The sequence below is a fragment of the Camelus dromedarius genome, chromosome 25 (genome assembly GCF_036321535.1).
Source record: "Camelus dromedarius isolate mCamDro1 chromosome 25, mCamDro1.pat, whole genome shotgun sequence".
Lineage (NCBI taxonomy): Eukaryota > Metazoa > Chordata > Mammalia > Artiodactyla > Camelidae > Camelus > Camelus dromedarius.
The window spans coordinates 15,137,256-15,159,395 of NC_087460.1; the positions used below are offsets into that span (position 1 = coordinate 15,137,256).

General features: G+C 33.9%; 1 protein-coding gene across 4 annotated transcripts in view; it reads right to left on the reverse strand.

Annotated features, from left to right (window-relative positions):
* SOX5 (SRY-box transcription factor 5) overlaps positions 1-22,140 on the reverse strand; it is an 899,287-nt gene that overhangs the window by 632,945 nt on the left and 244,202 nt on the right. For 3 of the 4 annotated variants that reach the window (XM_031443965.2, XM_031443964.2, XM_031443967.2), the window contains exon 4: positions 16,294-16,379. The exons of the other annotated variant lie outside the window; for it this stretch is intronic. The gene's annotated coding sequence lies outside the window, so the exon portion shown is untranslated. The remainder of the gene's footprint in view (positions 1-16,293; positions 16,380-22,140) is intronic. 4 annotated transcript variants of the gene reach the window in all.

Genomic DNA, 22,140 nt, shown 5'->3' on the forward strand with positions numbered 1-22,140 from the left:
GAGTATCCATACCAGTGGCTTGTTAATGAGGGTAAAAGAGTTAATCCTGGGAAAGCATTTAGAAAAGTGTCAGCACGTAGTGAGCACTGGGTAACTGTGAGCTGTGACTATTATTACAATATGCTTCCTTCTGACCAATATATTTTAATTCATGTCTAATTGGTAGAAAAAATATGGTAAAGAGGTGGAGAGATGATTTAGGACGGTACGCTTTCCTAACAGAGCTGCTCCGAAGTAGAATAAACTTTCTTGGGAATGCATTCATTTTTTTAAAAAATTTAAAGTATCTTTGATGGGAAAGGGAAATTATCTATCACCCTGTTGTAAAGAAGTTTTCTGCAATGAACAGGAAGGTGGATCACGTGCCTCTTAGATCCCTTCTCTTTCTAAAGAGCTGAAGTTCTAAGTGACAGTGAATCTAGAAAGTTAATAAAAAAAAACCCGTATTTTTAGTCCTTGGAGAGAAATGAAACTTAGGGAATAATTTCCTTCAATTTTGGGTTCATGAAACAGTATACTATTAAGAGTATAAGCGCTAGAACAAGATCGTCAGACCCAAATCCAGATGGTGCCTTTTAACTCTCTTGTGCAAGCTTGAGCAAAACTTCCAAACTTTTCTGTTCCTCAGTTTCCCCAAATGTAAAATTGAGATAATATTAAAACTTATCTCACAGAATTTTTCTGAGAGCTGAAATAGCTGATACATGTAAAGTGCTTATAAAGTGCTTATGAGTGTTCAACATATGTTAGCTATATTCTTGTCACTGAGATTTAAAATATAGAATATGAAAAAAATAGGAAATACCAAAGTTTAGAGAAAAAATTAACTGCTGTATATCTAAAGCTAGAGTACATTTATAAACTCTCTTATTATACTTCTACGATTCACCCTCTGTAATGCTTAAATCAATGTGACTACAATTTTTAGCAAAAGAGTTAGCTGAAGGGGGTCCAAAGGTATTAACTTATAGTTATAAAGAAGTAAGTCCTGAGATGTGATGTACAGCATGGTGACTACAGCTGGTACATAACGCTGTATTGTATGTTTGAAAGTTGCTGAGACAGTAGATCTTAAAAGTCCTCATCACGTGAAAAAAATGTAACTACATATGGGGACAGATATTAACTAGGATTTTTGTGTTGATCACTTCACAATATATAAAAATATGGAATCATTCTGTTGTACACTTGAAACTAATAAAATGTCACATGCCAATTATACCTCAATTTTTTTAAAAAGCGTACTCAATACAATGACAGTATCTACTTATTATGACATCATGGTTAACCAAAAAGAAAAAGAAAAAAGAAAAGGAAAGGATAGAAAAGAAAAAAAAAATTAGCTGAGAGACTCAGCCTAAACAGTTTGGTAGCACATAAGCTATAAGGGACTCTACTCTGTATAACAGTAGTGTGTATCTGTTAATCCCAAATTCCTAATTTATTCCTCCTCCCTCCCTTTCCCCTTTGCTTACCATAGGTTTGTTTTCTATATCTATATGTCTGTTTCTGTTTTGTAAATAAGGTCATTTGTATACCAGAAACTAACAGAACACTGTAAATCAACTATACTTCAATTTAGAAATAGACTCTATAGCAAAGTATCATTCAAACGAATTACCTGGATTTGTCATGGTTACCAACGCCCACTGTCATTAAATGCATTTACACAGTTTCTTTTGGGGAACTTACATTACATTTCGTATTTGGTCTCTTGAATTCCAATATTTCTCCCTCTCTCCCAAAATCCATCCCGTACCACATACTAGAGAAAGCTTCATTGCAGTGGACAAAGCATGCTAAATACTGACATTTCTCTTATGAAAAAAAATCAATGGAACCTTATTAGTTATCAAATTAGACAAGATTATGCATAAACTCCTCAGGTTGAGTTTATCAATCTGAAATTGACTGACTGATGAGTCACTGCTGCCTTAATATTTCTGAGCCAAACGGAACCACACAGTTGTTCTCTGCACCTCTGCTCATGTTGTCTCAGTCTCTCCTCATTTCCACCACTCAAGGACCACCACAAATATCATTGTCTTGGCTATGCCTTTTTCGATTCTCACTTCTCCACAGCCTTTCCCTCCTTCATCCCCTGCTCATGAAAACCGTTCCTTCTCTAATACATGAAACATAACAGGAAGCATCTGTTAAAATTATATGAGATGGTGAAAATAAAAACAAGAAGAGGGATATAATTATGGTAAACATATCCCATAGATGTCTATACCTCAGGTTATGGAGACTCCAAATTTGGCACTAAGCCTTTTAGTAGTGAGTGACAAAAGAAACACTGGTGGTCAGTTATATATACACAGGCATCATTAAATAACAATAGTGTAACTATAGTCACCATGCTGTACATTACATTGCCAGGACCTATTTATTTTATAACTGTAAGCTAATACCTTTGGACCCCCTTCAGCTAACTTTTCTGCTAAAAATTTTAGTTGCACTGATTTAAGCATTGCAGAGGATGAATGACAAAAGAATAAGAAGAGAGTTTAAAATACACTCTTGTTTTAGATATGTAGCAGTTAATTCTTTCTAGAAATAAATGTATATATATTGGGGCAGCATCTGAAAAAGGAGTTAGAAATTTCCATAGTCTTATAGAGTGGATACTGTAGTTTGCAGTGAAATGTTTCTGCAATTCTTGGTGGGAGTAATGAGTTTTGTGGGGCTCTTTCGTAGAGCAGCCCTCAGTCAGGGCCAATGACACCACATTAAAGCATAGGTCATAAAAGCCACTTACTTGGGGTCTTTAGAAGGCATTCTGGAACACAACTGGCCTAGCTCAGTGATAGATGTCGGGGCTTTTCAGAAGAACTGTATATCCCTCAAACTATGTTTGCTAAAGATTGTCACCATTGTCCTAGACATTGTGGGACAACAAATTTGAAAGTGTTGTCTGTGAAAGAAGAGTTCAGGTACTCTACATGGCCACACATTAAATTAAATGCCTATGATTAAACCAGTGGCAAGCTGACCCCATCAAAAACTAGCACGCACAGCCAAGACAGATCCAGAGGCGAAGCACTCAGAGGTGAGCTATGAATCTTTGTGTTCTGCCTTTCAATAGAGGGACCGACGTACTTTCGCCATCCTCACCCCTGACCACACCCCTGAACATCAGAACATTTTCAAAGCCCAGGACCCCATTTTACATATCACCATGTCCTCTGCAACAACCAGCACCATGCTTGGCACGTTAAAGAAATAACTGCTACACAGAGACGATGCCCCCTGCCCCTTCTTTCCCATCCAACTCTTGACACAATTCCTAACAAAATGCTGGAGTGGATAGATGGCAGGCACGCTCAAAACTGTTTTACCATTAACAGACTCCATGCACATTACATGTCACCTGGAAAATGTCCCATAAAAAAGAAATTGCAAAAAAAAAAAAAAAAAAAAAAAGACGAACCCATATAGAATGTGTTGAACCTTATTTTCTGTCCATTAAGTAATTTTACTCAAAGAGAATTGAAGCAATTGGTTAAAATCAAGAAAACAGATTAAAACCCTAGCTAATGAATGTCTTGGAGATTGCTGTGCAAGTAGTAGTATATGTTTAACTAAGACAAGCTTGCTGAGCAACATTTATGCATGTATTTTTAACTTTCTCAGGGCTACTGTTTTCAAGCCAGAGCATCCTCAAAGAAATTTTAAATCAGATTCCACCTCTGGTCACATTCCCACACATTTATACTTTCTAGTAGTTTTGCAGCCTTAACCCTCTTGAAATTTTAGATCATAATTCCAGGAGTTATTAGGTTGGAAAACAGCTTCCGGGCAAATGATGTTATTCAAAAAACTTTTTATACCAGAAATAATAGTTGGATTATTTCTGCCTCATAGACAGTCTTGAAGTCTGATTTTTAGTGTAATTTGGGTATTCTGACATGAGTGTTTCTTGCTTTTAAATAATATTACTCTTAAAACAAAAGGGAGAGATAAAGGGAAAAATAAAGATAATAAATAAAATGGTTTGTTAAATAAATGCAAAGGTTAAAATTAGCTTTGACCTTCCTTTTCTGTTTAGTTTACTTATAGTTCTATATTTCAATGGCATTATGTAAATACTTCGATATTTGCTATTTAAGGGTCAATCAACATCTTGGGTTCTATTGCGTTTCAATAAATGTTACCCCTTTCTAAAATTGCCAGTCTTAATGTATATGTTTTCTTTTAAAGTTACATTATTTACTGTTGAAAAGTTATTCCTATTCCTAAAATTAAACCATTTGTTTATGTTTTTTAATATCAGTACAGATAAAGTTTAAAGATAGAATAAATGGTCATGCACCAGAATTCCTGTATCCCTCTGAGGTTTGTCAGATAGTGGTCAAACACAGAATTCATTCTGTAAAAGAATTTCTTTAAATCCAAAAAGATGAGTTCATTTGAACAATCTATCAAGTATACTCTGCTTTATTTTAATAAGTTGTTTCATCTTCTGGATCATTTTATGGTAATAATCACTTTTTTATTGATGGTGAGTTCAGTTATGAAAGTGAGAAAAAGGGAGAAATGCAGATATTTTTAAAAATCCAACTGCAGTTACATCTGTGAATTCATACACATGAATTATGCTCACAAAAATGAGGTAGCTGCTTAATTTTTTAAAAAAAGGAACTATGGAAATGCTAGCTGAATGGTCGAAGAATTTAACGATGGTTTTCAAAAGGTGAATGTCTTAATAAGGAATCGTATCTATTGTCCATTATACTCGATCCAGAACTTACTTTCAAAGTATTCCAAAATCTTACATCTGGGGTATTGCTCTCAGTGACAGTGGTGTCAAGGGGAATGTAAATGAAGGCAAAACTTGGCACAAGGAGAAGAACTACCCAATAACCTGACACAGATCAATGTGAAACAGTACGACCCCACCTATCACTGGGATCTTCTGAGTAAATCCTGGATAAACTTGTTGGCAGTGTTACAGCAAATCATCCGAGCTGTGCAGACTTTCACGTATTGAAAATTCTGAAAAATTTTGTTCCTCTTGAATTTTTCTCTAATTAAAAATTAGAATGAAGAATTTAGATATGTTTATATAGCAATCTAGGTATACAGAAATGCTATCATTAGAAAAATTATGCCTAGATTACTAATGCAATCTCTATCAAAATTCCAACAGCATTTTTCACAGAAATAGAAACAACAGCCCTAAAATCTGTATGGAAGCAAAAAAGAACCCAAATAGCCAGAGCAATCATGAGAAAGAAGAATAAAGCTGGAGGCATCACATTTCCTGATTTCAAGCTAGTATAACACTACAGAGCTATAATAATCAAAACAGTATGGTACTGGCATAAAATAGACACATAAATCAGTGGAATAGAATTGAGAGTCTGGAAATAAACCCTTGCATACAAGGTCAACTAATATTTGACAAGGGAGCTAAGAATACTCACTGGGGAAAGGACAGTCTCTTTCACAAATGATGTTAAAAACACCAATTATTCACTGTAAAATATAAGTTGTTTCTTAAATTCTCAAAAATATGCACAAGTACATCACCTAAGAAAACTACATAGCCACATGCAGAAAAAGGAAATTGAACCCCTATCTTATGATACTCACAAAAATTTACATGAAATGGATTAAAGACTTGAATATAAGACCTGAAGCCATAAAACTAGAATAAAACACAGGAGAAAAGTTCCTTTGATACATGGATTACTACACTGACGTTTCTAGTTTAAAAAATAATATGTATTTTTTCCTTAAAATGCAACTAATATATACTCATTAAAGAAAAGTAGCTAATACATGCAATCAAAAAGGTGAAAATTTTAAAAAATTGGATATAATCCTGTAATCAAGCCTTTTAGCACTTTATTTATTTCATCACATATTCTATCAGTATTTTTGTTCCATGCAGGATACACGCCTCTGTGTGTGTGCACACACCCAATATCCATTCAACAGGTATTTCTTAAATATGTATGACAACATAGATTCTGGTTTCCCATGTCATTACAACACTATTTTTACATGAAATTAGTATTTCATCATATATAAATACTACAATATTTTTAAAGAAGAGACTTTTTTCAAAATATATTATTGTTTTAAATTCTGTGTTACTACGTACATACATGTAATATTAGGTAACTTCCTAAGAAGTACAAGCATCGACATTAACAAATTTTAATGTGTATTGTGTGAAATGAATCTTTGGTGCAGTACTATAACCAACATTATGAGCCTTGGTAAATGAGAGGCCTCATCTCACTGCAATCTCTTCAGCATTGGTTACTGTGGCATTTTTAAACTTTGCCAATTTGCTAAATGAACTAGGCTCTCACGATTAATTTGGATGTCCAAAATTATTGTAACAATCAAACTTTTTATATGTTTAGCCCCCATCTGATTCCCTCCTATTAACTGAATATTCACACAATTTCCCTACTTTTCCTTTAATTTGTAAGTAGTTTAAATTATATTTTAATTAGGTAGGAACATATTAAATTGCCAATAGCCAGTTTTAACAAAAATGGCAATTTATATAATTAAACCCAATATGTTACAAATATATTTCTCAGGTCCTCATTTGTCGGTCTTATGATTTAAGATGCAAAGAAACTTTTACATCTTTGTGATCAAACCTAGCAAAATTTTTCTTTAGTGATTTCTGCCTTTGGTGTTAATGCTTAAAGTTAACTTCCACCTCTCCCTCTACTTAAACGAATACTCACCAACACTATCTCTTAATACTCTATAGCTTCTTTTATTAAAAATGAAAAATTTTAATCCACCTAGAATTTATATTGGCCATGGTAAAGACACTTAATTTAACTTTTCTCTAAACACCTAGAAAATTATCCAGTCCTTTCACACAGATTCGAAATGCCTAAAATGACACTGTATCAAAAAGCTTTATCATGCTAAGAAGGAATGAAATTTCCTAATTACAGGTCAAACATGTTTACGTCATGTCGTATCATATTATATGACAAAACACCAATTATTCACTGTAAAATATAAGTTGTTTCTTAAAGTCTCTAAAATATGCACAAGTACATCACCTAAGAAAATAAACAATTATGGTTCTTAAACAATTTAAAAATTAGGAAATATTTATTACCTTTTATAATGAATCTCAGCAGTTCAACTTAACTAATTTATGCAAAATGTATTTTCATTTATGGAACATGACTGTGGGCAAGACTTCTTCCTCTGAGAGCATGTACAACCTAATTATGCAAAAAGTTCTATGGAGACAGTTTGGGTTCAAGGTTTTTTTCTCAAATTAAATTATTATTGTTAGAACTGCTTCTTTCTTGCTTAGTATCCTAAAGAAAGACACAAAAATAAGCAATTGCTTGCTCACATACATTATTTTAAAGCCTTTTGGTCAACGGTTCATGCATTATTTTATTTGGAAGGAAAAACCCTCTTAATTACAAACAACTGCTGAATAATAGAAAATGCTCAAGCAGTTGTTATTAAAGTATTAAGACATATTATCATTTGACATTTAAAAAGTAATAAAGCTCTAAGTTTTCTACGATTTTTGAATGACTCTCTCTCATTGTTCCTTATCAGTCAAGAAGCTGAGAGCCACAGCCAAAGGAATTCTACATAGACCATTATTTTCTGCCAGGCTAGTGTTTTAGGACTGCTTCAAGTGGATCAGCATCGGCTACTCAAGTAGCAGTATCTCGTTCCAAGACCAGTACGAGGCAGCATCTCTACAATGGCTGCATTATGTTACTCAGGCTGATGTACATTTTGAAATGAACTCTGCAATTCAAATTGTGCTAATAAAATTCCCCTGGTGCATTATACGTACATACACTTGAAACATCCAGAAAATACGCTTAATAAGTTTATGCTAAACTTTTCAGATGGAGATTAGATATTTGTAGGTAGAGCATAAAGACAATCAAACATAATCAGGCATTTAAACAAATAATTTTGAGTTGAGAAGAAATTATGAGGATAGTGGCATTAGATTTAAATATGTATGGTGCTTTCACTTGTAAGGTTAACTTGAGAAAACTAAGCTGAACGTATATTTTTAAAAAAGAGTCTTATTCAAGAGATTGAGGTGCAACAATAAAAGATGATCTACAATGATTTATAAATGCTTATGAAAAGAAAGGGATACAGAAATAGTATACTGTCCAGGAAATATACTATCACATAATGAGTTATTAACTAAGAAATGAGGGACTCAAACCAAGACTGTACTTTCAGGGATCGATTCTGCCGTGTATTAGTGAAGAGCTGCGGATTAAGCTACAGAGCTCGGAAAGCCCATTGCACAGGTAAGGAGCATCACAAGCTGGTATTTGCATAACTGTGAAAATCAGTGCTTTCTTTTTCATTTTTGAAAATAATAACCAGGGTTTTGATTTCAGAGAGTCATTGGATTTTGCCATGGCCTTTCAGTCTTGTTAATTATTGTGTGTTCAGAGTAATGCACATTTTTATCCACAGGTGGCAGACCTTTTTTAAATCAACTTCAATCATATTCAGTATTTTGTTTTGGTGGGGTTTTTTTTTTTCTCCCTTAAAACTGCCACCCACATTAAAATGTAAGAGTGTGCTGCTCGGAGTTCTCATTAATGTTGCACAATTTAGATGATAGATTTGTCAACAAAGTGGCTCATTCTCAAAGGCCACTGAACCCTGTCAGGATAAATGCCTTAAAAATTGTATACTGCAGAGTAATCTTTAATTATAAAGAACTCACTTGACAATTTACAATATATTGGGATTATTCTCCTTTTTCAAGCAGCAAAGAGTTTTACTTTCTAGATAAGGGTGACTGAGGGGGAAAAAACTGATTGGAGTTGATAAATAGTGAAAGCAAAGAGCTTGCTTATTTGCAAGTAAAAAAAGAGAGGTGACCAAAAGGCGTGTACAAATAACAACCACTTAGGATCACAAATTATTAACTGGCTAAATGGTTAAAGCAAATAACTATAAATGCAGTGACATTTTAAAAGAATGTTAACATAGAAGGAGATAAGCAAAACAAAAATAACTGCCAACAATGGTATAACTCATCACTCTTCTCAATTTACCTTCGATTTACAAACCTGTGTGAAGTACTTTTTTTTGTTGTGTTATTTTTGGTCAACGCAGTACAAAATCTGATATTCAGCTAAGCCTTTCTGTGGATACTGTTGATATGGGCAAAGATGCTTTAACTTGGCAATGCACGTCAATACATATGTAAATAATATATCCATAATTTTAGAGCCCTCAAAACATTCTGCTTCTATTCAATGAAATGGCAGTGTCTAATGTCCTTTATTACACTTCTTAGAAAAAGAACCCTGAGAAGAATAAATGCTTATTTCACTATTCTATTGTGCTTCATTTCCAATGCGGGAAATTCTTTACTAACATCTTGTATTACTTTACCTAAATTTTGAAAGATGTGTCAGTTTAATTTACACTATTTGCAACCATATTTCTCCCACCTGAAACATAATACACTACTAAAGAAATAAATGAAACAGATCTGAACTATCTGCTGTACTATTTTAACACCTATTCTGAAAATATTTCCATAATATGTTCAGTTCAACACATGGTACAAAAGCACACACCCCTGTAACCACCACGCAGGACGCTGGTGACACGCTCCCTTTCGTCAGAAGTGCTTCCTGACCCCAATTCTCCCTCCTTCAGCTCAGCCTCTTTCCGCATTCCTAGAGCTCAACGCTTCCTGACTTACAGTAGTGTTCCCTTGATTTTCTTTATACTTCTACCATCTATAATGCGTCTCTGAAAAATAGAACTGCTTGCCTGGGATCACCCTGTAGGTGTTCTTCCCCGTTTGCTTTCCTCCACTTAATAGTAATCAGATCACTAAAAGCCTCGCATTTTCATTGCTCCGTATTTCATTGTATGACTATTCTATAAACTGTCCATCATGTTGATGACAATTGAGTTACTTCCAATTTCTGGCAAATACAAATATTTCTCCTGTGAACATTCTTGTACATATTTCCTGATACATGTATGCCCATATTTCTCTGGGAAATATATATCTAGGGTTGCTATGTTTAAACAGGGGCTATAAATTTTATTACTATATCCAAAAGCAGTTGTTCCAATTTACATTCTGACCAACACTGGATAAGCATTGTTGTTGTTGCCAATGCTGGACCTGCTAGCCATTTTATTTTTCCCCATTCTGAAGCATGTGTAGAATCTCATTATGAATTTACTTTTTGTTTCCTTGGCTGTTACTGAGGTGAACCATTTTTTCATGTTTGGACACTTGGATACATTATAGGCCATTCGTATTTCTTCTTTAGTCCATTTTTCTACTGGATTATGTAAATTTTTACACTGATTTGTACTTCAAAAAAAATCTATTCTGGATATCACTTGTGTCAATGATGCTTTGCAAATTTATTCTCCCACTCCATGTCCTGTCTTTTCACTCTTTTATGTTTTTTTTTCCCCAGTAAACAATAAAATAATGTAGCACCTAATGTAAATGATGAACTCTGGGTGACAATGATGTGTCAGTTAAAAGTTATAAAAAATGTACCACTCTGGTGGGGGATGTTGATTTTGAAGAAGGCCATGTGTTGGGGGGAGTTGGGGAGAAAAGGATAAAGTCTGTTTAAAAAAAGTAACGTAGAATGTGTGCTTTTTTTCATCTAAGGAATTAATCTCTACTCCCAGATCATAAAGTTATTTTCCTAGATTCTCTTATAGGAGAATTCCTTATAAGAGATTTTCTTATTGTTTTTACCTCTTGCACTTAGTTTTTCAGCAGCTGAAATTGATTTTTTATGTGTGGTGTGAGGCAGGGATCCAATTTCATTTTTTTCCATAAATAATCAATTTTCCCCATACCATATGTTAAAATGTCTGTTATTTCCCTACTGCTTTAAAGTACCACCCCTATTATTTAAAAAAAGTCCATATATGCAAGAGACATTTCTGAGCTCTCTAGTTTCTCTCGTTTGTGTACTTGTCTACCCTGAAGCAAAGCCACACTTTCTGAATTAACAGAGCTTTATAATAACAATAGAGCAAGTCATCCTACACACTGCTCCCTTTTCAAGAATGTCCTGATTATTCTTGTCTTTTCCATTTTAGAATCAACTTGGCACATCACACACACATGCACACTCACACACTCACATACACACACACACACGTACACACAGACAAAACTATTCAAAGAACAAACACAGACAAAACAATGAGTTGGCATTTTGACTGTGATTACACTGTACTTATAAATCTACTTGGGAGTAAGGAATACCTCTACAATATGGGATCTTTCAGTACGTGAACAGGGTATATCTCATCCTTTATTTCAGAATGAAAAATATTTCTTAAAATTTCACAATTTTCCCCATAGAGGTAATAAATACTTCTTGTTATTGAACACTAGGCAAAAATCGATGCTGATATATAGAAATAGGGTTGATTTGTGTATAGTGTATACATCAACCTTGTTAAATGCTCGTATTAATTCATATTATCTTTTCAATCCTAATCATTTTATTTAACTTGCTTTATTGTATTGACTAGGATCTCCCAAAAATGCTAAATAGCAGGGATGATAGCAAATACCCTGATGTTGTTCTTGACCACAGTAGGAAGCTTTAAACGTTTCACTATTATAATTTATGTTTGCTATAGGTATTTCATAGCACACTAAGGAAGTCCTCTGTTTTCAATTTTCTAACAACTTCTTAAAATAAGGAATAGATGATAAACTTTATTAAATCCTTTTTCTGCATTCATTGAAATGATCATGTGATACTGTCCTTTAATCTATATTACACCGGCTGATTTTTTTACATGCTAGCAAACTTTGATTTTCTGAACTAAAAAAACTTGCTCATGATTAATAATCCTTTTCAGATATTGCTGAATTTGGTTTGCTAACACTTGGTTGACAGTTTTTCCATATATTCATGAGAGGAATTTGCATCTGAATGTCCTTTTTCATACTATTCTTGTCAGATTTGGTACCAAGATTATATAATCTTACAAAATAATTGGGGATTATTACCTCCTCTTCTGTTTTTTGGAAAAAAAAAAAAAACCTTATGCAGGATTAGACTTATTTCTTCCTTACATTTGCCTCTGAAGCAATCTCAGTGTGGAATTTTCTTTTTTATTACCAAAGTTAAATTCCCTTAATGTTTATAGAAGTATTCAGGTTCCCTATCTCATTTTTTGAGTAAAAATTGCTAAGTTATATTCTTTTTCTAACAATTTGCCAAGTCATTCAACCCTTCGTATTTCCGAACATAAACTTGGTAATGTAAGTTCATGACATTCGTCAGTAGCTGATTAGTGTCTGCACATCTGTTGTGACATCACCTTTGTCGCTTCTGATACAGGTTATTTGCCTCTTGTCACTTGTTCTCTTGCTCGGTCTCATCAGGGGATTGGAAACTTTATTCACCTTTTGCAACAATCAATTTTTGGCTTTCTTGGTTCTCTTCTTCATCACATGTTTGTTTCTCATTTCATTAATTTTGCTCTTAGTTTAATTCATTTCTTCCTTTTACTACTTTGAATTTATTTTGTTATTTTTGTAATAAATTATTGGCTTATTAATTTTCACCCTTTTTTTCTAACGCATTTATTTATGTATAAATTTCCCAGTAAATACTTCTTATATGCATTCTATAATTGTTCTGTGTAACATGTTCATTTTTATTAAGCCTAAAATATTTATAATAATTATTGTGATTTCTTTTTAATTTTGAAACTTTTTCTAGCTATATTTTTGTTATTCATTTGTAGCTTAATTTTACTGGTATGACTCCACTGCTTCAAAATAACGTGAATTCTGCAGTTGTATGTTAGGTTCTATATATGTCTATGAGGCCAAGTTTCTTAATTTTGTCTTTCAACTTTAGTGCTTTACTAATTTTTTTCTATTTTATTCCATCAATTACCAAGAGAAGTGAGTTAATATCCACAGCTATGGTGGATGTGTTTATTTCCCCCTGCTATACTGTCAAATTTTCTTTAATCTGTTTTGAAGTTATGCTATTTGGGGCATTTAGATTTAATATTATTCTATCTTCCTATTGAATTGAAATGTCAATCATTTATAAAACTATCTCCAGTAATAGTCTGGGCTTTAAAGTCTGTTTTGTTTAATCAGTGTAGTTACACCAGTGTCCATGTGGTATTTGCATGGTATGATTTATCCATCTATTTTCCATTATTATTATGCTTCACACGTGAGGAATCAGTGGTTATGGAACAGACCCAAAGGTGGTGATACAGCCAGGAACTGAACTCAAACAGTGTGTCTCCAAAGTTGATGCTTGTCTACACTACGCTTCTCTTACAAGTTCCAAAGAGAGCTTAGGTTCAGGGGGAAAGAATGCTCTCATTCTAATTTCTCCAAAGAATTTCTCACAGACTGCTACCTAACTGTGATTTTTCACCTAGCTTTGAATTGAATTCTCACTCCTTTAATGTTCTAAGGCAGCATAATACTGTAGAAAATCCTTTAAAAAAAAAAAAAAGAACACACTCAATCCAGAACTGCAGTACTCAGCCTCTTTCACTTACACACAAGAAGTCATTAAAATTTTGCTTTTTGCCTTTGAAACTAGTGTGATTACTAAAAGCAACCTTCATGTGCTTGTCAAACGCCACTGAACAGGATCTCAATCTGCCCTAACCTAAAAGAGGTAGCCAGGCTGAAAAATGATCAAGACTTCTAAGTGGCTGCATGGCTCTACTGAGAAGGAAAGCTTATTCCAACCCAACTTCAGGAAAAGCAGTCGAAAAGGATGGGTGATAAGCTGTTTCATCTTTCCTTGAATAGACCACATACATAGTATTTTAAACAAAGGCACTAAGCCTCTTATGAAATCATTTGGAATCACATACTTTTTGTATTTCTCAAATTTTAATACTAAATCATACTTGTTAAAAAAATGTATAAACTGTAAAAGAAATTAAAGTTGCTCATGATTCCATAATCCAGCACTAATAATACTTAACATATTTACTTTCAGCTATTTTTCCTGGTTTTTAAATGTATTTGTAATATATATGTATACTTGAATGTATGTATATGTGTGCATATGTGTATGGGTGTACACACATAAATTTGGAGATACACTGTATCTCTAGCGTGGATTCTGACTTGTTTCATTTAACTCTGCATCACGCATAATATCATGCCTTTCAAAATTCTTTAAAAATATTTTACTGACTGTATAATATGAATGTAACCAGATTTATGAAACTATTGCTCTTTGCTGAACAATTTAGTCAATCTCAAATTATTTCCATTATAAATATATGAAAATGATCATATTTACATATATGGTATCTGCTTTAATTATTTCTTTAAGTTAGATTCTTGAAAGCAAAATTGCCAGTTAGTTGGGCCCTAATATCTAGTTTTTTATTCACCCACAGTAATAACTCCCCCAGATTTATCTTCCACAATAAAAACTATATCTTTCAAGCTCTTTTTAACTGTGTCATGGTCACGTGGTCATGTGACTGTGTCCTAGCCAACGGAATGTACATGGAAGGAGTGTGGACAACTTTCAAAAGATGTCCTTTACAGGGAGGGAGCATGAATCTTCTAGAAATATTTCCTTCCTGTTACTAGAATATGGACATGCTTGCTGGATACCAATACTGGATATTCTAAAACACTGGTAAAGGTTACATGTTCAGAAAAACAAAGTAAAAGATGAAGGATCTGGGTCCCTAATGACCATATAACCTAATTAGCTCTTAACTGCCTACACAGACTTCACATAAGAAAATATGAAGTTCTAGCTTTTAAAAATAATTTGGACTATTTGCAACCAAACCTTCTCCAAACTAAGAGAGTGAAAATGTTGCACAGAATGCTTTGGAAACATTTAATTCTCTTACTAGAGATGGTCAAGTCACTTTATAGAAAGCTAAACAAATATAACCTTTTTCCAGCATTAACTGAGAGCACCTAATGCCCCACATTCTTATCACAACATTATTCCAAACTACTACTTACTAGTTAGATAATAAATGGAACATAACTTTGCATTTCTTGTACTAGATTTTTGCATTAGAATTGCATTTGTCATTAATTATTTGTTCTTATATCTTGTTATCTTTTAAATTAAGATGTTAGTGCCTTTCTTATAATAATAGCTCTTTACATGGGATGTTTGCCATATTTATTAGAAGTAGGCCCAGCTTTCCAATTGCCTTTTAATTTTATTTATACTTGTGTTTTAACTTGTTAAACTATAAAATTTTCATATTTGCAATAATCTGTGACTTATTCCAGTTCTGTTGTCATTAAAAACCATTATTCACAATGCTTTCTTCCATATTACATTGATTCATTTGTGAATATATGGAAGTCTTCTGTATAAAGAGTTAAACAATATTTTAGGGTTTAAAAACAACACAGCTTTTAAAGACGATAACAACTACCATTGAATCTAAGGGTTTTTACAAGTAAATTTGTATCTTGAAGTTCTAGAAATATGTCATATGACTTTTAGAGTGCATTAGTGAGTAAGTAAGTTTTAGTTCACTCTGCAAGAAGACTGCTTTTTCACTATTCTTCTTAGAACTAAACAGAAAGAGAATGTCTTTTCCATCTTACTAGTGACAAAATCCTGAACAATAAGATCCCACATCTCCTACCTTTTCTGCTGTCATCCTTACAGCAGTCAACCATGGGACTATAAAAGGATTTTCAACTCTAGGTTTGTGGTCAAACTTTCAGTTCCTGTTCCAAGAGTATAACTTTTACAAGCATTTTACATGCACTCACAGATAGATGCCCACTAAATTTTTCTACGAAGCAAACTGGAAAAAATGTTTGGCCTCAGGAAAACTGTATTTTTGTATTTGTTTACAAAAACATACCTTGAAAAAACAAAATAGCCTTTAGAAATTTTGAGAAATGTATGACCTACCTATAGTGACCCCAAATAGTTTTTTTGCAGCAACAACAAAAAAGCAGCAAATAATGTTTAAAAAAAAACATTTTTCAATGAGGAAAAATAAACTTTTGCAACTTCAAGAACTGTGTATCTCATTAAGAAAATGAAAAGAAATGGTGCTATCATCTGCCAGTTTAGAAACATTACCTTCAAAATGAGTTTGCAAATTATAATTACAAATTTAGTTGTCATCTAAACATAAAAGACTATGTATTATAGCTTATATTCATATGTCATGTATCTTATTATAAATTAAAAATAAGAGAAGGCACAAAAACTTCCATTTTTATAGGAATCAATTTTTTCAAAGATGTGTATTATGTGTTTCATGAATATATCTCTTTCCTACCCAGGGCAGTGCCAGAGTTCTCTGTTCAGTCTTCAGAATCTTGTAAGTAGATTCAAACAGGACTTGTGTCATCAGCAAGAGGAACGCTAGAAAAAAATGAAAGTAGACCTTTACCAATGCTTTGTTCCTTTTTAGTAAATATATCAAGATATGACTCTTAAGAAGCAGATGTTGATGGTTTTCAAAATAAATTTATATAGATATATAAATATAATAAAGTTATTATTTATAGAAAAACAGGCATTAATTTGACATTATAATGCCACCAGAATTAATCTAAAAACCTATAAGCATATAAGTTACATTATATGCATACAGACATGTATGTTAACCTCAGAAGTTGTTCATTTTGTATAATTTTGATATAAACATCCTGAATATACTTTAGGACTGGCAACTTATTAAGGTAAATTCTTCCTTCTTGGAGTGAGTTACGACAGATTTACAGGTGTCCTCACAGGTCCTTTCCTTGATTCCATTCAAATGTATGACAGCAATGGTCAACACAGTAACCGCCCAGCTGGAGTCACTCAGCTACCTCTATATTCACAATTCTTGCTATAGATCTCCATGACTACACTACCCAGCTCAACCTCAAAAACACTGCTGTTACCACTTTCATCAGTGAATAGAACTCTGGCTTTGTTACCAGTTCCCAAGGCTGGCAATCAGTTGAAATTCCCAAGAATCAGACTTTTGAAAGCAGGAAACCAGTACATGGTGGCAGCAACAGCCTCGGTATCCACTCAGTCTCTTCCCATTCAGTTCAGTCTATGAAGAACTGAGTAATTCTTCAATGTTTATTCTTATTATACCATTGATTATTCACAATTTTGATGAAAAGTTTATGGTATTTGAGCTGTTTTATTACCGTATTGTTATCTATCTGGACCGTGATTGAGGAGGGGGTAGTTTACTTCACTTCAATATCAGATCTTTGTCCATAAGCACAGAAATCCAAAAGTCACCACACTGACAGAGACTACTCCACATTATTTGATTAATTCACTAATTACTACAATGGAAAGTATTCTAAAATGAAAAAAGTTATTAAAAATTTTGAACATCAGAACATGCTGCTGCAGTTAAATAAAGGCTGTCTACACATAGACTGCCAATAAAAAAATACTTTTTATCTTCATTAAAAACTGTACTAAAAATGTACCCCAAACTCTGTTTTTTCAGTTAAGCAAAATATTACATCTGACCAACGATAAAAAGATTGCCACAGTAGAATTTACTTAAAGTGAAACAGAAAAATTTTTCCATATCCTATATGTGGGCAACAGAGAAATAAACAGGTGGTAATATTACCCACAAGAGGGAGCCTGTATTTTTATATTTTTTATCACCAAACTTTGAAACCTTGAATTAGAAGATGAAATTCTAAAAGAAAAAGTTTGTTGATACCATAACCTCAATGTCAGGTCAAATTTTCAGAGTCAGATTTCAGCTGGCATATTTTTCTTCAACCATGACATGTCGATATGTCAGAAGACTGGAATGACAATTGGAATTTCAAAATTTTTCCTGCGTATGTTGTAATCAGGTTTTCTGAGCTATAATAATGAAGACGTAACGGCCACAGCAGCCTAAGAAAATTCCTTTTAGGTGGTAGTGACATTACTTGGGTGAAATTAGAATTACAATGAGTGCTCTATATCCAAATTTAATTATATAGAAGTGAAATGATACATCAGTCATCTTCTTATCAGAAAAGAGGCTTATATAAACCAATAATTTTCTACATATTTATGGAACAGGAAACACCTATTTTAAAAATTACAGTGGCCAATCTCACAAATGTCACTTAAAACTTGCCTATGAAAGGGTATAAACCGGCGTGACACCAGGGTGAACTTTGCCTTCTTAGAGTTGAGAAAAAGATCTTCTTATTAAAAAAAAAAAAAATCTAAGCTTTATTCCTTCATATCCTATCATCTCCCTAAACAACATCTTAAATTACTAAGACTCTCAATAAATATGCTCTGGGTTTTGTAAAAATAAAATGCATTCATCACCTTAAAACTACCTTATAGAAAGTAATTTGGGCAACTCGTTATCAACTGAGAGTGATCTGTTCTATCACAAGACATAGAAATAATCCAGTTGAAATTTGTTTAGTGATCCCTTCTAAAGTGCAAGAAAGACAGATGATAAATTGTCCCTTTTCCCCGGAGTCCTCTTCTCAGCTCCTTGGCAGTATTATACAACAGGGGCAGGGAGTGGAGGAAGAAGGGGTTAATCACTGCTGCTCTTCCTTCTGGAATTCCAACCTACCTATTAAATCATTGTTTTTTCTCCCACTAGGGATTGTGAATCTAATGGACCTAAAATCAATACCTTATAAATGACATAAAAAATATATTCATTTTATGGACTAATGTACCCTAGTGTCTGAATCCTATTTACACCCTCTACTTTAAAATGGAACAACAGACCCATTTTTGCCAGTAAAACGTTACTCAGTCACTCTGGTGACATGCTGCAGAAGGCACTGTCGTACAAAGTACAGCATGAGGGAAAGACTGGTGGCTGCAAACACACCACTGTAGAAACTTTAAACCTGGTGGTGCACCTTTGTTAAGAAATGCAATCAGGGAGGAGCATGCAGGTAGCTTCCAAGAGTTTCACCATGTTCAGAGGTGGATTTACATGTCTCTGTTTTATTATCTTGTTTTATAACTTACGTAACATTTTCAGTGCATCCAATACTACATTACAATATTGAAAATACAAACACAATTTCCATTTAATAGTGAATCCTGGGATTGAAGAAACTTAATTAAAAAATCCTAAAAGGCACAAATGCTCACCAACATACCAAAAAGATACTAGCCAAATAAATGTATACTGTGAGATCACACCACATTAAACCACAGTCATGAGTGAGATCTGGGGAGACTGACGGCATTTCAACTCCGTGAAACAACCAAAATCTGTAATGACTATGTGTTTTTTTTTTACATATTAAGAAAATATGCTGATGAGAAGGTTTTATAATATATTAATTTTCATAATACTTTAATCCAAATAATTATTCATAATATTTTTTTACTCCAAAGGACCCACATACTTACTTCAGAAGCCATTCTTATCACTTACAAAGTATTGTGCTTAGTTTTACAAAGAAAACTTCAGTTTGCAATCCACTGGTAATTTAATTCTGAGATTATTTTCTTCCACTTTTAATATTTTCAAGTTATCAAACACAGAGCTACCCTGTAAAATGCAGAGGTACATGCAATGCAAAGATAAAGGTATGGCCAAAAAAAAGAAGGAGAAGAAAAAGAAAGCTAAAAACTGGAGAAGGATCTATTTTCCTGAGAAAATATCATTTGACTTGCTTTTTGTTTCATTGGGTACAAGTTGACACAGAGAATGATGAATAAGGAAGGCAACTTTAAAACATATTTTTGAGAGAATTCTAGCAACAGGTCAGCATGAGGTTTCCCGACCAGTTTTACTAGCTTAAAATGCATAGAGTTATAAAACTACAAAAGAAAAAAGAAAAAAAATAACTGTTGTTCATTATTCCATTTGCCAACCAGAGTCATTTATCCCCTATTAGATAAGGTATGATAGACTCTACCGAAAGGGTCACTGGCCTTCCATTTAATGATATTGCCCGCCCCAATCTGCATTTTCCCGGCAATGTCCCTCAACACAGAATAAATGGCTGATCCCTTCACAATAACAGCTGATTTCTATTTATTAAGCTAAAAAGGTCACCATTTTCTACGGCTGGGCCGCCCTGCACTATTGATAATTTTATGCATAAACAAATGGCAAATTTGTGCCACATAAATATGCATTAGCAATTACTTTTTCCTCGGGCAACGCTCACCGCATGCAAATGTGTACCTCGCAGGGCCTGGTAGCTTTTGTTTTAGCTCTTGAACAGCGAAACAAAAGAGCACAATAAACAATTTTAAAATTGCCAATCAATAAGCAATGCAAATGCAAAGGTAAATGGCAAGAAACTTGCTCAGAAACAACTAAACAAAAAGTAGGGGGGGGGAATGGTGGAAGGATTTTCTTTTTTATTATTATTTCATTTCTCTCTCTTTCACAGTGAAAAGGCTAAAGCCCTCTTGACACAGAACAGCTAGTAGCTAGGCCGGTGCTAAAGTAGATGCCAGATGGGAAAAATAGGAAATATACACATGTTGAATCAATACACACACACACACACACACACACACACGCACACACATCCTCAAAAAGGAGGTCTGGGAAAAACTGTTCCTATGTGATTTCAAAGGCATCACCTCTTCAAATTTCTGCTTTTTCAATTTCAGAGATTCAAAGAATTTTTTTAACTGCGAGGCACTACACACACACAGAGCCAAATCTCAATTCCACTGCACTTTTGTCACGTTGCTGTTTTCTGATATCGTACACATGAGACGAAGGGGCTATCTATACGTGATCAATAAGTAGCATATTTTTAGGGGCATGAGGAAGAGGAGTAAATGAGGACCATACAAATAAGAGATTAAAAGCATCTCACAAAACATGTACATATCCAGATGTTTAGTATCAAAAACTTTTTATCTCAGAACAATTCAAGGATAGTATGGGTGGGGGAAGGGAATACCTCAAGTAGTAGAGTGTGTGTTTAGCATGCACGAGGTCCTGGGTTCAATCCCCAGTACCTCCATCGAAAAACTAACTAAAGAAACATAATTACCTACCCCCTGCAAAAAAAATAAAGAAAGAAAGAAAGAAAGAAAGAACAGTATGGGGCATAAGGATAGACAGGTAAGTGGCTAATAAGGAAAGAGGAAACAGGGGTAAGAAAGACTGAGGGGGAAAGTGTTACCTAACTTGAACGTGAAAAGTGAATCATAGCTCAAGAAAGTTGGTATTTTTAATAAAAAATGAATTAATAAGAGGGTTTTGTTTGTTTTTTGGTGCTCTCTACCATGTACCATTATGCTTCGATCTCGACAGAAATGTTTACAGTTTGCTACATTTTGGTACGTTTCATAATGGTAGAGGGAGGCACAGGGAGGTCTGGAAACTGGATGAGTTACTTAAGGTTGTGCTAGATCTGAGCTCTGACCCAGTCTAATGACAGCCCCCGCAAACTTCACTACTGCCCAACACTGCCAGTCACTCACCCACTTTGACCCAACTGAAAAATCTCTTCTTCAGTGTGTTGGTGGCTCCGACTTTATACAAATAAGTCAAACTGTATTTTTAAAAATTTAAATTCAGGACTTACATGAATTCTTAAAGCTAAGCGATTAAAATATTTCAGCTTTCATAAAATATACAAAGACTATTTTGTATCTTAGTAAGAAGGTACACTGGTATCTATACACTGAGACCATGCCATGGTCTCAATGACCATTTGAGAACAGGAACAGACTTCGTGATCCCTATCTTCATCTTAATATAATTAGAGGTTTTACTATCACACAAAGGATTAATCGGTATTAACCAGAAACTAGCAAAGATAAGTAAAGTATTCTTAGCTCAAATGCAAACAGGTAAACCTGAAAATCTGAAACCAGCAAGTAGCTCTGTCCCATTCAGAGCCAAAATATTCTTCAAACTTACTCTTTAGAGAAGGCTGTGAAACTTCTCCTGGCAGTACCTCCCCTAGTTGCTAGCACATAAAGTGCTTTTGTGTGAGTAACAGAAGATGCCCGTTAGGTATGTTACCCGCACAACCATACAGTATGGCCCTGGAAGAGACCTCATACTTTTCTTGGATAGAAAAGTATTATTTCTAGTATTAAATGCCAATTTTTTACAGTTAAAGATTTTTGAGAACCAAGTACCCGCTTATTATCACAGAATCAGTACAGATGGATTCCAATATGATGGTAATACTTT